This window comes from Urocitellus parryii, chromosome 5 (assembly GCF_045843805.1).
Source record: "Urocitellus parryii isolate mUroPar1 chromosome 5, mUroPar1.hap1, whole genome shotgun sequence".
In the NCBI taxonomy this organism is placed as follows: domain Eukaryota; kingdom Metazoa; phylum Chordata; class Mammalia; order Rodentia; family Sciuridae; genus Urocitellus; species Urocitellus parryii.
The window spans coordinates 110,628,054-110,645,900 of NC_135535.1; the positions used below are offsets into that span (position 1 = coordinate 110,628,054).

Consider the following 17,847-nt stretch of genomic DNA (forward strand, 5'->3'; position numbering starts at 1 on the left):
GGCAGGGGAGCTACTGTGTGCAGGTCAGGGAAGGTCTGAGCAGGGCAGCGGCAGGGAGACAGTGATGAGGAATGGTGGCTGGGACCAGGGCTGCTGCAGGAGGAGGAGGAAGACGAGGATCGATGCTGGTGGATCTCAAGGAAACAGCCTGGGAGGAGATTCCAGGCACGCTTTTGTACACTAAGAGGTCTATTAGTCATCCAAGTGGAGCTGTGGATCCAGTGATTTTATGAGCCAAAGAACTTTTGAAATGAAGTGGCTTTAAGGAATGTTAACCCCAGAGTCCTGACCCAGCAGGTGATGATGTGACGGTGGGGCTGGAAACCTTCTTGGCAGCTCCCCAGCAGGTGCCACTGACACACTGACCTTTCTGCTCTGCTCAGGGGTCTGTGTCATCGTCCCCACTATCTGACTGGTTTGGTTGGGGGGCGGGACCTGACCTATGCAGCTGTCCCACTCTACAGAGCAGGACTCTGAGGCCAGGAGAAGCCAGACCACCTGCCCAAGGCTACTCGCCAGCTGGAAGCAGAGCTGAAATGGGTGATTTCTTCCATATGCCCCACAGATCCCTCAAATTAGATTCGTTCTCAGCAACAACAACAAGGAAAAAAGGAAACACTGCTTCTAAAATTTTTTCTTAAAAGTTGCCTTTGAAGTCTGAGGATTTTTTTCCTCAGCAATGTATGTTACAGGCAAAATCCAAGCTGGACACAGATAGGTACGTCTGATGCAGGAATGTAGGTTTGGGATAGAAAGCTGGAGTAACTGCAAAGTTTGTTTCCATAAAAGAGAAGGAAAATACTGAGCCAATACATGGACCAATGTGGATATGTCAGAAGGCTCTGGAATATTCCCTGCAAACACTATAAACAAGATAAATGGAGAAAAAATTCAGATTTAAATGACATTTATTGAGCACCTTCTACTTCCCGGCTGTTCTTCTGCTGCATTCAATCCTCACAGCAACCCTGCCAGACAGGTATTATTATTCCCAGATGAAGGATGTGGAACTTGGAAAAGTAAAGGGACTTGCTCAAGGTCATAGCAGCTAGAAAACAGCAGAGACGGAGTTCAGGACATCCCTCACCCCACCCCAGCCCCAAACATCCTGACTTCTAACTGAGATCCCTCTCCCCTGCCACGCTGCCTCAGGGAAATGAAGGAAGAAGGGGCCCCATCAGGTCCAAGGGGCTGGTGAATGTGACTCAGGAAACAGAACCCATCTCCAGGCTCCCTGGAATCCTTCACCTCCTCCCTGCCCCAGGACAGCCAGAAGTCACCCTGTCCACCATGATAGCTCACAGGGCCATCTTCATCCTCCCTTCAAATACTGTTCAAAACTGCCTCCTCTATCAAGTCTTCCAAACTCCCTGGCTCACTTGGCTCGACCTCCTCCAAGCTCATGGGCTTGGAAGCACCTACCGAGCACCTGGGTTTCATCCTGCAGACCCTCAACCCTCAGATCTGCAGCCCTTCTCAACTGTAATTCCACACATCCTCACTGATGCCTGTGGCTCTGAGTTCTGAAAATGATGTCACATTGCTGTTAAACAGCACACTGCCATCCTCCTGGGCTGCCATACTGTCACCTCACGTGGTCTTTATCGTCATTGGGGGTGGCAGGAAGGGAAGGTATGCATACTGCTATGGGACAACTGAAGAGATACGGAGGTGCTATGCTTTGGATAAGTGTCCCACAAAGACCCAGACATCGATGCTTGGTCGTCAGCCCGTGGTGCTCTTGGGAGATGGTGGAGCCTTTAGGAGGTGGGGCCTCATGGGAGGAACTTGGGTCACTGGAGGGTGCCCTGAAAGGGATATTAGGACCCTGCCCATCTCTCTCTCTCTCTCTCTCTCTCTCTCTCTCTCTCTCTCTCTCTCTCTCCTTCCCAGCCACCGTGAGGTACAAAGGTTTCCTCTGCCATGTGCCCCCCAATGATGTGCTGCCTTGCCACCATCCCAAAGGCAATGAAACCGACTTACCATGGACTAAAACCTCCAAAACTCTGAGCCAAAATAAATCTCTTTCCTTATTAAGTTGATTATCTCAGATATTTTGTTAAAATAACACAAGGCAGACTAACATAGAAGAATGAAGGATTTTTCCAAGGACATCAGGCTAATTAATATCGGAACCAGAACTAAAAATCAGAGCTTCTCTTTCCACTAGACCACAGAAACTCCCTCTCTCCGCCCCAACTTCCCAGAGCAGGGACTTCCACTCCTCCTTCCAGAGGAAAAGTCAACTGGACCTTCCGGCAGCCTTGAGGCCAAATTACCCCCAGCTACCTGAAACAGAGTGGGCACCTTCTGCACATTAAGGGGAAAACAGCACTTTACAGAGAAAGAAGGCAGCCATGTGCCTAGGCCTTTGCCCCTCTCCAGTGTTACAAGTCTAGAAGCTGCAATGGTTGGTGAAGTCTCCCGTGTAGGTAGAAAGAAAGCCAGCTTCCTCTTCTCTGACGACACTCCATAAAACGTCCTAAACAGGGAGCCTGTTGCCAGAGGATCTGGACCAAGAGAAATGACAAGATAAGCATGCATACACTTCATGTTCCGGCTCCGTTGAATGCCACATGAGATCACCACCTTATATTTCTCTACTACCTTCCTCCTGAGTCACATCCAAACCTGAGCTCATCCATCTGTACACCAACGCTGGCCAGGAGAGGAGGTGGGACTGTCGACACACCGCATCTTATTCATTTGGCCAGTAAGCTCTTTACTGATAGAGACGCACAGAGACAGAGGGGGCAGGGAGTCGCCTTGTCTTCCCAGAGAGATGGGGAAGAGGATTTTGAGGCTTACCAAATCCTTCCCACTCAGAACCCAATTCCTCCCCAACCCTATAATCTCTCTTGAGACATCAATCAGCAAAGAGATTGGATGCAGCCATTCACGAGCAAGTATTAATGTATCAGCAGACAGAAAGGAGGGGGGGGGGGGCGTGTGGAGAGGTATAGGAGGAAAGAGACAGAAAATAAATATGTGATTCCCAGGCTCTGGCAGCTCCCACTATGTGACATCCTCTGACTACCCCTTATATCCTCTTATTAGACTGGGTCCTGAATTTGTTACTTGGGCTGGACACTGAACAGCTTCAGGCAGGCCCCAGTCCTGTTTCCCCTGCAGCACCTGGCACAGGCTGGGAACTCATCCATGTTGGCTCCCCTCTTGGTCTTGAATTGGAAGAAGCATAAAGAAGAAGGATAGAGGGGAAATTTTGATGAATACCTTATCAACTAAATCGGTTTGAAGCATCTGAAAGAAGTTGATAGAGCGTAAAGGGTTGAGGACTTTTCTGATGATACAGAGAAAATGGTTCTTTGCCAAGGATGGTCAGTGCAACCCCTGCCTGTCAGGGAACTAAGCTCAAGGGTGTGGTGGGTTCTCCAAGCCTGTATGTCCAGAATCATTTTTTTGGTGCGTAGTATGTGATATGAGGGCTGCCTCCTGCTACTGCTCTGCCCCTGGACTCCAGGTCATGCCTCCATCCTCAAAAGCCTGAAATCCTGGCCTACAGAATCAGACCCAGAGCTCCCAAAGAAGCCAGTGGGATGGGGATAAGGCTGGTCGGTACACAATGCCCCAGACAAGGACTCCACAGATCCAGTGGGGGTACCCTCACCAGAGTGATGCCAGCTAAGGCCCTGGAGGAAACTCAGTCAGCCCTGGTCTCTGCACTCCAGGTCAGCAGTCAAATCTGTCCCCTGGCAGCACCTAGCTCCTGCCATCCAAGTCATAAAGGAGCTCAGAGGAGGCCATGCTCACAGCATGGCGGCAGCAGCTACTTGAACACGGAACCAGACAGAGGTTTTAGAGGACTGTGCCCCAAATCCAGTCTATCATGGCCCCCACATCCACCCAGCCCATCTCTATCCCTCTCAGGCTGAACCTTGGGTGGATCCCACCACTAGCTTTTCCTGAGCACCTACGTGAATAACACTATCCTGACCATTAAGGGGGAAGAGAGATGCCAAAGTACAAACGATATAACCCCAACCTCCAGAGGCTTCCAGTTTTTCTCTGTTCTACCAATCAATACTACACTCAAGTTACATGTTTATCATCCTTAAAAATACATCTCTGTGTCTTCACTGACTGGCAGAGTAGATAGATCCCTCAATGAAAGGGCTAAAAACCCCAATCTACGCTCAAAATCCCATTCCTGCTATTCAACATCACTTGTTCATTAGCAAAATAAAATGAAATCCATGGTGAGATACCACTATGTAGTCACCAGAAATGGCTAAACCAAAAACAGCAGAAAATGCCAAACAATGGGATGAACATGGGCCACCCAGAACTTTCATATACTGCTACTGGGAGTACAACCTGGTATAATTGCTTTGAAAAACTGATGATATCTTCAACAGTGGAATGCTGTACACCCATATTTTATGTCTCAGTAATTTCACTTTTTGCTGTAAACCAACAGAAATTAGCTTTGATGAAAAAGTATATTGAACATCCATAGACGCATTACTTTAATCAAAACCTGGGGCTGGGAATACAACATAGTGTCAGAGCACTTGCCTAGCAAGTGTGAGGCCCTGGATTCAATCCTTAGCACCACACAAAAAATTAAAAAGTAACCCAAATCTGGAAACTACCAAAATATCTACAACAGTTCAAAGGTTAAATTGATTATAGTACAGACCCATGGTAAAACACTATGCATCACTGAAAATTAATAAACTACCAGGCCAGGTGCAGTAGTGCATGCCTCCAATCCCAGTGGCTTAGGAGGCTGAGACAAAGAGGATTGCAAGCTCGAAGCCAGCCTCAGCAACTTATCAAGACCCTAAGCAACTCAGTAGGGCCACTCAGCAAGACCCTGTCTCTAAATAAAATATTTTTTTTAAAGGGTGGAACCGGGAGCAGTGGCACATCCCTGAATCTTAGTGGCTCAGGAAGCTGAGGCAGGAGGAATTTAAGTTCCAAGCCAGCCTCAGCAAAAGCAAGGCTGCAAGCAATTCAGTAAGACCCTGTCTCTAAATAAAATACAAAACAGGGCTGGGGATGTGGCTCAGTGGTTGAGTGCCCCTGAGTTCAATCCCTGATACCAAAAAAAAAAAAAAAAAGCTGGGGATGTGGCTCAGTGGTTAAGTACTCCTAGGTTCAATCCCCAGTACAATAAAAAAAAATTTTTAATAAACTTCTGCCACTTGCAGAATGGATGAATCTCATTTTTTTAAATGTTCTTTTTTTAAAAAAAAAATTTTTAGTCATAGATGGACACAATACCTTTATTTATTTTTATGTGGTGCTGAAGATCAACCCAGTGTCTCACAAAGCACTCTACCACCGAGCTACAACCTAGGTGAACCCAATGCCTCACACATGCTAGGCAAGCGCTCCACCACTGAGCTATTATAGCCCCAGCCCTAAATGTTCTTTTTGAAGCAAGACACAACAAAGAACACACTGTATGATCTCACTTATGTGAAGTTCAAAAACTAATCTATGCTATTAGATGCCAGGATAGAGGTTACCCTTGATCTAGAAAAACTGGAAACCGGTATGAGGATGAGGATGACTTTGGAGGTGCTGGTAACACTGTTTCTTAATCTGGCCCCATGGATGTGTTCCCTTTACAAAAATTCATTGAGTGCTATATTTTTGAATGCATGTTGTATTTCAATAGGAGGTTAGAACAATTTTCTGTTTCTGTCCATCGACTCACTCCTGTAGGCCTTTCAAGAAAGGAACAAAGTTGTTTATGTAAAATAAATCACTGATCATCAGTATATGTAGTACTAGTGTTTTTTCATCTCCAAAACGAATCATATGAGATGATCTCTAAGGAACATCCAGCTCTCGATAGTGTAATGCTTTGATCCTATTCTTAGTAAAACCTCATTAATCAGTAATAAGAAATCCTTCCCAAATTAGTGAAAAGTGCAAAATATGGAACATTTGTTTAAGGAAAAGCAGTGTTACAGCTTTCAAGAACTAAGAGCATTACAAATTAAAATCTAAATGTCTGCTAAATTGAAGCTAATGAAAAAAGTACGATATAGTTTAAGCTGACACTTCTGAAATTGCCTTGAATATTATTGAAATCCTGCATCCTGTCCACGGTAGGTCTTTATTTCAATCATTTTCATCCAGCGGAGTTATGAAGGCCAAATTACTACACCTGCTGTATTATAAGTGACCAAATTAGAGCATTTTGAGGGTCACACTAAGATGTCTGTCGGTCCAACACCCTGGCCACTTCAACCCCAGCCCTAATAGACTGAAGTGTTCAGCAAAGCGGAGCCCAGCAGGAGCCCCAGGGTTGATCCCACTCCTTAAGGACTGTCCTTTGCATGAGGCTGCCTTGGAACATGACCGACACACAGATTACTTAGGAGACTTAAGACACCCCTGGGAGCTCGACAACACCAATGATGGCAGTGGATTCTAGCAGGCAGCGGGACGGGAGTTCTAGGCGCCATCATAAATAAAACCTCTGCCCAGTGGCTAAGCTCACGGGCGCCTCACAAATACACACACAGATCGACTGCAGCTCCCTAGAAGCCTTGGAAGCTGACAAACACAGGCGCCTCCTCCCTGACTGTCCCCCGCCCCAATCACGGCTCAGCAGGCAACTCTCTTCCAGCCTCAGGGTCTCCTCCTTGCACAGTGGGAGACACGCTCTCGACCCCAGCCAGGCTTCTCAGCGGGGCTTCTCAGCGGTAACAAAGAACCCACTCACTAACACTTGAAATCTTCCTGGACTCCCCTACCAAACAAGAGAGCACGCGGAACAATGACTCAAAGGAAGCAATTTTCCAGAGGTCAAGTTGCAATCCAAAGAGCAACACCTGCCCAAGGAATTGGCATTTCATAAAGTTTACAGAAAAATGAGTGAATGAACCCTGATTCCAAGCGAAGCCCCATTAATCAGGAATAAGACAACCCCTGTGCCCCCACTAACAGTGGGTGAGCAACAGGGGTAGTGACCAAGTGTTTGGCTTGGGAAAGTAATTCGCAGGGTTTACATGCACTAAGGCCTATAGACCTTCATTCCCTCAGAAAAAGAGAGCGGCCCAGTTAGGCCTCCCTTCCCCCAGCCCCGGGCTGTGAGCGAACTCCCCTCCTCCTCCTCCGGGCCCCACCACCTGTCTCTGGACCAAATACAGATCACACAGAGGCATTTCCTGAGCTCTGCAAGCTCGCTGACCCGGGAGGTTAATCCTACCCTTCTATGGCCAGGCTACAAGATGATGAGACTCCCTCCAGTGAGGGACCACGGAATCCTAGAATTTCAGGGCTTTAAGAGATCTGAGAAACCAGTCAGTTCAAGGCTCCAAAATGTCCAGGTCACAAAGCAGTCACAAAGCAGAAACGGAAAGGCCAGCATTCAGGGTTTGGTCCTCTGGCACTTGGCCCAAGGCGCTGTACTAGACCTAAGACGCCATGCAGGGCCCATTGCAGGTGGAGAGCAGAGGGCTGTATGGAGAAGGCTGGTCTAGAGGGGAAGAGTGTGTGACTAGAGAGCAGCACCCACTGGGAACAAAGGACAGGGGTGTGCAGTTAAATTTATTTGCCAACCTGCCACTACACACTGCATCCCTGAAGTCACCTAAGGATGATCCTCCAGCACCTTGATCAAAATATGTCTGGGTGTCATTCTCCCCTGGGTGGCCTGGAACAAGTGCAGAGCCAGGGAGAGCAGTTATTCCTATGGGAAGAAAAGAAACCGAGTTCAATAGTGAAGGAGACCACAGAACTGGGGGCAAAATTCTGAAAACGCAACTTTAATTTCGACATGGCAACTACTTATTGAATGTCTGCTATTCCTTTATTGCACAAGTATGCATTAAATACCCACTGTGTGCAGGGCACAGTGGGGCTTCCCAACCAATGACACATGCCACGCAGTGAAAAGTGACTGCCTCTCCTACTGAACAATGATATATCAGCTTCCTTTCAGCTCTGCAGACTGTGTGTTCAAAAAACAGACATAAACACACCTCCCAGGATTGTTTTGCGAGGCAAAGGTGAAAATTCATATGCAAGTACATAGGACAAAGACAGCCCCATGTTAGTATACAGCTGTCATGGTTGCCTTTCTCCCCTTTTCTTCCATTAGGGACTTACCCAAGGAGAACTACAGCCCCAGCACTGTAAAGGTAAAATTTCTAAGCTGATTCTAAGCTGCAAGAGTCTGAGTTAAAGTGTAAAAGATTGGGCATTGTAAAGTTTCTAAATTGAAAGGCTTGGGCTAAAAATAATAATAATAGGCCAGGTATTGTTAAAATTCCTCTGCTACCCCCGGAACCTGTAACCTCTGTAGCTGTTAGAACAATACCTGAACTGCCCAGTAAATATTTCCATTGATTCCCTGGTTGTTTATTAGCTAAGGGCTCCAAATAGCTCAGACGTAGGCATTGCAGGACCTAAACCAATCAGTTTGAATGTGTACCCCACTTAGGAGCACCAATCACCCCTGTCCAATCTGTTCCCGCCAATGTATGCACTAATCATGGCTCAGGGTTGTTGTTCAATTTTCCCGCGCCTAAAGATGATTTGTTCTGATGTATGCAAAGCCCCCCACCCTCTCCAAAAAGTGTACTTAAGCTCTGCTTGACCTCTGCTCTGGGCTCTGGGCTGCTCTCCCTTCCTGAGTGAGCCTTGAGCCCCAGCATGCTGGTTCAATAAAACTTCCCCCCCTGCAATTGCATGAGGCTGGTCTCTTGTGTGGTCTCTCGCTCCGACGCTCCGCCGGACCCTTACAGCACCAATGTCCTTCCCCAGAGGACTTCCGTGCCTTTCCTCCCACTGGCCCTTCTCCCCAATTCAACCCCAACCTCCAAGCCAGGAACTGTGGCAGGGGAGGGTGTCAGGCTGCAAAGATGGGAGAAGAGGGAAGAGCTGCCTCATAAATTGGAGGTAAGAGCCCAGGCAGGGCATTAATGATAACAGGTGAGTCTCTAATATCCATAGGCAGCAGCTAGCACCAGAGATTTTCTGTATCCTCCAGGGCAGAGCAAGGGATTACCAGCGATGTGTTATCAGCTCCAATTCTTCCTGCCAGGAGTCAAGTATAATACCTCAGTAACACGGTCATGTTGATGCTAGCCACACAGAGATATGCAAATTATACACAGAGCACAGGGAGCGCACACTGACATCTGCTTCCTACTCCAGGATGCAAAACTCAGAAAAATTCTCTGGGCAGCAAAGAACACACCTGGGAGGCAGAGGCCCAAGAGTAACAATCTGCAACCTAGGCTCAGCAGTTTAAAGACTTTATTGGCGCAAACCACCATTCTTGGTATGGCAGAAGGAAATGGAGGAAAACGCAAAATGAGAGTGTCACAGTTTCTAGCCACACATGGTATCTAGGTTCTAGGGTTAAGGTACGCACATGAACACTGCACCAAAGTGTGGCAAGTGGCAAAACAGAGGACAACACAAAAGATAGAGAAGATGAAAAGAAGAGACCATCATGTTCAATTATGGGGCTTCTTAGCTATTTCACTGCTGTGATGAAAGGACCTGACCAGAATTGTAGAGGAGGAAAAGTTTATTTAGGGGCTCATAGTTTCAGAAGTCTCAGTCCATAAATGGCTGGCTCTATTCCTCGAGGCTAAGTGAGGCAGAAGAGTGTGGCAGAAGGAAACAGCTTGCGTGATGATGAGGAAGCAGAGAGAGACTCCACTCTCCAGATGCAAATATATACCCCAAAGCCACGCCCCCAGTTCCCATCTCTTGCAGCCACACCCCACCTGCCTCCAGTCACCACCTAGTTAATCCCATCAGGGATTAATTCACTGATTAGGTTAAGGCTATAACCCAATCATTTCTCCTCCAAACCTTCTTACATTGTCTCACACGTGAGCTTTTGGGGGACAACTCACATCCAAACCATAACAGCGAGACATTCACACTGGCCCTTAAGTGGCTGGTAGGGCTTTTTAAGGACAGCCAGGGGCTGACTGGGGAATGAGGTGAAGGAACAGCTTGAGCTCAAGGGAGAAAAGCATCCACCCATCAGTTCACAGTTGTCAGGCAGTTCCTAGGTGCTGAGGACAGCAACAAAGAGTTTGAACAAGCATGGGAATGCTCAGAATAGACGTGGGGTGGGGTGGGGGGCATTGAAAGGGATGCCATGGAAGAAGCTTGAAGAAGAGAGATCAACCATTGCCTTCCCAGACCCCGCCTCCCGTCATACACAAAGGTCAACATGGGAAGGAAGGAGAAGTCCCTGACCTCTGCGATCCTGACGCCCTCACATGGTTGCCCTACCAAGCAGGGTACACAGTGCCCAGACACCTGCCTCAGCTCTTTGGAGGGGATGGAGCTTTAAGCCTCCACCCAGGAAGCCTGGGAGAGAAGTGCGACATGTAGCCTAGAGCCTGGTATAGCCATAACTTGTCTCTCTAACTTCCCTTAAATCTACCCAAGGGACCTATTAGCTCTGCTGAGAAAGTGCTGAGGGGAAAGAAAACGGTCCTCCTCTGGCCCTAAAGCAGGGATGGATTAAAGGAGCCAGAAAGCTGAAAATTCTCTCTTTACTTTTGTCCCCATTCATTACCTCTGGTCTCAGCTGTCACATCATCCCCACAGCTGACAGAGCAGGAGTACTTACATGGGCCCATCCACTGGACTCTGGGACCCTCAGGCGCCTCTCCAGGTAGAAGGAAGTTGACAAGCTCCCAGCTGTGGTTCACTAGGACACCTCTGCTATGACGGAAGCCCATGTCTCTTGTTCTGACTTTCACCATCACCCCAATCCATTATTCAACCTCCAGCTGCACACAGCACCACTCTGGGAGTAGTGAAGAGCAAGTAAAACAAACATAGAACTAAAAAATCTCAACACAAGAGCGCAAGAGGGACTGAGGGCTGCACGTTGCAGGTGGGACAAGAACATTTTCTCCAAGCAAGCCCCCCACTAGGCCCTCCCCATACTCCTTCTGAGGTGGTAAGTTCCAGGGGCTCCAGATGTTCTTTAAGATCCCATTCACTTCAACAAACAGTGCTGGGGCACCGTCATATCCACATGCAACAAATGAAGTTGGACCCCCTACCTCACACCATACGCAACAACTAACTCAAAATGGACCACAGACCTAAATGTTGGGACGTAAACTATATAACTCTTAGAAGAAAACATAGGACTAACTCTGTGATCTTGGGTTAGGCAATGGTGTCTTGGATAATAATCCAAAATTGCAAGTGATGAAAGAAAATATGGTTAAATTGGGCTTTATCAAAATAAAAAATTCTTATGCTACAAATAAAACCTCTGAAAGTAAAACCCATAGAATATGAGAAAATATTTGCAAATCATATCTCTATTAAAGGGCTTATAACCAGAATATATAGAGTTCTTCAGATTCAATTTAAAAAACCTCAATTTTAAAATGGGCAAAGTATATGAATAAACATTTTCTCCAAAGAACATATACAACAAGGATGTGGGAAAAAAGGCACACTTATACATTGATGGTAGGACTGCAAATTGGTGCAGCCATTATGGAAAGCAGTATGGAGAATCCTTGGAAAACTGGGAATGAAACCACCATTTGACCCAGTTATACCACTCCTTGGTCTATACCCAAAGGACTTAAAAACAGCATATACAGGGATACAGCCACATCAATGTTTATAGCAGCACAATTCACAATAGCTAAACTGTGGAACCAACTTAGATGCCCTTCAGTAGATGAATGGATAAAGAAAATGTGGTATTATATAGATAGATAGATAGATAGATATAGATGTATATATATATATATATATATATATACATATATATATACATGTATATATATATATACATACACACACATAGACATACATACATACATATATATAATCACATTTTCTTTATCAAGGCATTTGCAGGTAAATGGATGGAGTTGGAGAATGTAATACTAAGTGAAGTTAGTCAATCCCAAAAAAACAAATGCCAAATGTTTTCTCTGATTTAAGGATGCTGATTCATAATGGGGTTGGGGGTGGGGGGCATGGATAGGGCAAAGGGGAGGGAGGGGAATGGAGTGGGGATGGGGGTAGGAAAGACAGTGGAATGAGATGGACATCATTACCCTAAATACATATATGAAGACATGAATGACATGACTCTACTTTGTGTACAACCAGAGATATAAAAAATTGTGCTCGTATAATAGGAATTGTAGGGCTGGGATTGTGGCTCAGCAGCAGAGCGTTTGCCTCACATGTATGAGGCACTGGGTTTGATCCTCAGCACCACATAAAAATAAAAAAATAAAATAAAGGTATTGTGTTCATCTTTAACTAAAAAAATATAAATTATAATGCATTCTGCTGACATATATAACAAATTAAAATTTTAAAAATAAATAAAATTTTTTTTAAAAAAGAACATATACAAGTGGCAAATAAGTACATGAATAGATAGATGTTTAACACATTCCTCCTCAAAGAAATGCAAACCAAAACTATGACGAGATACCATTTCATATCCACAAGAGTGGCTCCAAAAAGACTGACAATCAAGTGGGCAAGAATGTGGAGTAATTGGAACTGAATCCTCCATAAACTCCTGGCAGAAATTTAAAATGTGCAGCCACTTAGGAAAACAGTTTGATGGTTCCTCAAAAAGTTAAAACACATGGTTACCACATAACTCAGCAATTCCATTTCTAGGTATATACCCAAGAGAAATGACGACATGTCCACCCAAAAACCTATACACAATTGTTCACTGAAGCATTATTTATAAAAGCCAAAGAACTGAAACAATCCAAATGTCCATCAAGTGATGAATGGATAAACAAGATGTGGCACACACCCATGGAATGAAATATTATTCAGTAACAAAAAGGATATACGCTAAACATGGATGAACCTTGAAATCATTATCTACTAAAAGAAGCCAAATACAAAACACCTCATACTGTGTAGCTCCACTTGCTGGACATGTCCAGAACAGGCCATCCATAGAGAGAGAATGTAGATGAGTGTTGCCCAAGGTTGCGAGTGGGGTGAGGGTTGGAGGGAAATAGGGAATGACTGAGAATGCATATCAGGTTTCTTTTGGGGGTGATAAAAATGTTCAAAGATAGAATAGGGTAAGAGTTACATAACCCTAAACATACTAAAGTCCGTTTGTTGGGGCTGCCTTATCAAAGTGTCACACACTGAGTTGCTTAAACTACAGAAATTTATTTTCTCCTGATTCTGAAGGCAAGGAGTACAAGGTCAAGGTGTGAGCAAGGCCAGTTCCTCCCTGTCTTGGTTTGTAGACAGTTTAGACAGCTGTACCCTCCCTTGGTCTTCACATGGTCCTTCTGTGTGTGGGTCCTGATCTGTTCTTGTAGGGACACTAGTCTCATCAGATGACAGCCCACCCTCATGACCTTAATTACTCCTCTAAAGACTCTATTTCCAATACAGCCACAGTCTGAGATATGTGCAATTAGGATTTCGACATATGAATCTGTGGTGAACAGTCAGTAAAACTGTTCTTAAAAATCTCATCTCAGGGCTGGGGTTGTGGCTCAGTGGTAGAACACTTGCCAAGCACGTGTGAGGCACTGGGTTCGATTCTCGGCACCACATACAAATGAACAAAATAAAAGACCAAATAAAATAACACTAACTTTGTTTAAAAAAAAAAAAAAAAAAACACCTCATCCACAAATCCTAGAGATCAGCTAGCCCAGACCCTCATCTCACAGGTGGGGACTGAGGCCCAGGAAAAGGAGCTGCATGCTCAAGGTCACAGCTGGTCAGAGGCAGGCTGAGGGCAGAAGGCAGAACTGCCACTTGTCTGGGCTCTTTCTTCTACACTCTCCTGCTGCCTTACCTCTGGGGCCCAGGAACAGAACAGACAATGATAGGAAACATAAGAAAACTTTAAACTTAAAGAGAAAAATGCCTAAAAACTTAGATCATGTGCAATCAAAGTTCCCATGCGCTCCATGGCTTGGGGGCAGGGGGTGCAGACAGCAAGGCTCTGCGGAGGCCCTGGAAGAGACCTGCGCAGTGACAAGTGGAGGGTCCGTGAGCACATTCAACTCTAATTCCATATCTGTCATGTGCCAGGCAAAGTAGGAGCACGTTCCTCTGCAAGATGTGGTTTTTCAGAAGAGTTGGCACTTCAGCTAATCCCTGCAGAATGGGCTGAATGCCACCAGGATGAGGGCTTTCCAAGCAAAAGGGGCCATGTGACCAAAAGCACAAAGGCAGGTAATTTCCAGATCTGTTCAGGAAATAGCAAGTTGGCCGGTACAGTGGAAGCATATGCTTTCTACAAGACACAGTGGGGGATAACAAAGCAAAGGCAGGCTGGGGTCAAACTCTGGGGAGCCTTGCATGCTACACTTAGAAGCATGGCCTACAGATGAGCAACAGGGAGCCACTGAAGGTTCAGGAGCAGGAGAGTGACCTGAGCAGAGGCGTGCTAGGGAAAGGTGGCTCCGCCCACAGCAGTGACAGTGGGATTCCACTTCAACAGTTCTCCTATGATGCATTCACAGGACAAGGAGAATGTTAACACAGAGACCTGCTCCAATGGGAGTCCAGAAAGCGGGAAGCTCCGCTTCTAGGGGCTTGCTTAGATTTATCTCAATTAGGCTTAGTTGAGGAAAGGAAGAAAAGGGAACTCTGTGCCTGGAACTGAAAGGCAGCCAACTCTTGGAGCCCGTGTTGTGATCTCGTGCTGACAGCCCTTCATCTTTCCTTTTCTTTTTCTTTGTAGATAAAGGGAGGGGTAGGAAGGGAAGAAAGACACAATGGAGTTGCTCAGTGAACAAAAGCTCTGGTTCCTTCTCACACTTCATTTTTATCAGGTGTGCTGCTCCGACAGCACCCTATAATCATATCTGAGGCAGGGATGCAGCCCATAACTTACAATTCAGTCGTAAATGCATCCTGGACGGTGGTAGTCCCTGCCTGCCAATGTCTGCCCAGCGTACATCTGATCAGGGGGAAGGAGCGGGCCCAGTGCACACAGAGAAGAGGAGAACATGTCTAAGAAATCGGGGAGCTTGACTCAAGTCCAGGCCAGTCCCCTCATGACCTTGGGCAAGACATGTGACCTCTCATTTCCTTAGTCTGCACTGACAACACACACAGCTGTGGTCGGTCATTCAGTGTCTGGTGTGCTAAGGACCACTGTAGGTTTTTGTGCTTTACAAACACACTAAGAGGTGGTTGTCTCCCCATTTTACACATGGGGAAACTGGGGTTCAGAGGTTAAATAGGTGAGTCAAGGTCATAAGGCTAACCTTGAACCCAGATCTGTTTCAGCAGAACCCATGTTCTTAAATGACACCACTCATACTTGAACTAAGTGGAAATAAGACCTGCTCTGCTCTCCCCTACCTGCTTGCTACGAGGCTCAGAGGGGAGAATCACACTCAGTACTACAAGGGTACTGTCCTCGTCAATGCTGCAGTGCCTCGAGGCCATAAGGTGGTGGCCCTCAAATGGGCTAGACCTCACCTCCACTGGGTCCCTTACCCAGGGTCCTTTTCCTCCACTACTCCACCTTCACTCCTGGGCCCACAGTTGCTTCCTCCAGTCATTGCCAAGAATGCTTGAGGTCCCCGGATTCCATTTGACTCTTAGAAGCCAAGCCCAGGAACCCTTGGTTGCAGTACCACCAGGAAAATGTGGACATCCATCCCCATTAGCACCCTCACTCTTGAGCCCTGGCTCCTGCCTCAGGCCCCTCACCCTCCTGGTCTGGAGGGGATTTTGTGAGCAAAGGCAGGGAAGGACTCTGGTGCAGGGTCCTGCACTGAGCAGGCAGCCTTTCTGGATGGCTATTCACAAGCAGATCTCTGCCCTGTGCCACACAACCCTCCATCCTTCAATTCCACTTTCCCTTCCTCTCGAGGAGCCATCAAATGGCAGAGGTACCTAAGACACGCATCCTGAGGCTGCTGACACAAGCAGGGAGGAGGCAGACCTGTTATTAATGGAGGGAAATTGGACCTGACATTGTCAGTGATCTGAAACCTCCCAGCTGAGAAAAGCTTTGTTTTTTTAATAAATAATAAATAACATGGGGTGTTTATTTCCCTCAAGAGCCGTATTTCTTAAGTATCACTCGCCTCGTACGTCATGGCTGTCATCTGGGGAGACCAAGGAGCAAGGCAGAGTTTTCAAGTCCCTTCTCCTTCCTGAGAAGTTCAAAGCCCATCAGACAGACACCCCTTCATCTTCCCCGCAGCTCTAGGAGAGGGGGGAAAGGAGGGGAGCCTGGCAACTCTGCCTCCAGAGTGCCTGCAATAAATACTTGCTAACTGCCCAAGGGGGACAATTCCCTCATGGTGCAGATGGGAAAACAGAGGAAACGAAATTTACTCAGCACCCACCTAATCCAATCTTCCCAGTTCCAACTCTATGGCTCATACCGCCTCTCAGTCAAGCTACTCTGCTCAGAGGCACTAGGAAAGCCAGGTATGGACTCATTCTGCCAGACAGACACAGACACCCCATCTCATCACTGTGATTAGAAAAGTACATGGAGAATAACAACTTCATAATGTGTCTCACTTAGCTCCAACATCCAGAAAGGAGAAGCCTCCCAATCCGCTAAGTGCAGAGCAGATCAATTATCGCTGCCCAGGCACTTTCGGAGCAGCCTATCTTGTGTCTCACCAGTGTCACTGACCAAATGGTACTTTGTATTTTAATTCTGCATGCAGATCACTTCCCCTACCCCCCACGATTTTTATTAATTTTATGATCCCTGTATCCCTCAAAGTGCCCAGCATGATATCTTGCCCTTAATACACAAAGCAGGGGTCACAAACTGGCATCCCCAGACCAAATCCAGCCCACAGACACATTTTGTTTGTGCTACACCATGCTTTAATTTTTTCTTAATTTTTTGCCAACAGCTAAAAATCAGAAATTCAAACTTCACTTGAAAAAAATGAAAGACTCTGGGAACAAAAAGACTCATGTAGAACACTCAACTGTGACAGTCCACTAACCCTCAAGAAATTCCAGCCAGCTTACATCTGTAGAGGGCGGAGGAAGGTTCTAGAAAATGGGCTCATTGTGATCACGTTCCACCACCCTGATTCCATGTACTGATTACAAGAGGGATCCTAACATCATTGAAAGTCCACAGTGGAGGCAGTTTCTGCTACTCAGACCTGGAGTCCAGATGCTTACAGGACCTGAGTTGCATTTAAGTATTTATTTAAAACAAAAGAATCATGTCTTCCATTTGTACTTAAGCATTAGCTCTTCTTTTGCATAGCCAAATATTTGCAATTATGTTCTACGCTGAGCATTCTGCTGCAAAACAACAACAGGACATAGAGGGTGGGGGGAAGAAGAAGAAAGAGAAAGAGAAGTTCTGGCAATTCCAGGACACATTTTGGTGTGGTGACAGTCAGATGGACTTGAATAGCAGGAGCTGTCAGAGGGGGCTCCTGCTCTTCAATTTCTCTCCGACCCCACCACCCTGTCCCCTACCCCTCATTGGAGTTTGGAGCCTTGCCTCAAGCTGACTATCACTGAATGGATGAGCTATGGTCATTTCAGACTACAAAGTGAGAATGGGTGACCTCTAGACCACTTTCTCTTGCTCTGAGTGGGGTCAGAAATGGGGGGGGGTGCCCTTGGAAATTACTGAATGAGTGAAACAAGGTACCCTCAGTAGAGGCACCTAGGCCAGCAGGCTTCAAAGTCAGAGTCACAGCAAAAATGCAGTTACTGGCCTTTAAAATGGGGCCTCTGCCACCAGACTGACTCAAGGGCAGTTTGTAAGGACAGACGGGACCATGATCTGGTCTAAATCCGGGGCTGCTCTCAGGCACCTGACTTCCGGCTGGTATTTAACAACCCATAATGAGATCTCCCATTACTCTAGGAAAGAATGAAAGAATGCCTGGC

The 17,847-nt window shown here is 46.4% G+C and overlaps 1 protein-coding gene across 6 annotated transcripts in view; it reads right to left on the reverse strand.

The window, feature by feature from the left end:
• Tspan9 (tetraspanin 9) overlaps positions 1-17,847 on the reverse strand; it is a 198,105-nt gene that overhangs the window by 113,134 nt on the left and 67,124 nt on the right. The gene's annotated exons all lie outside the window — the stretch shown is intronic.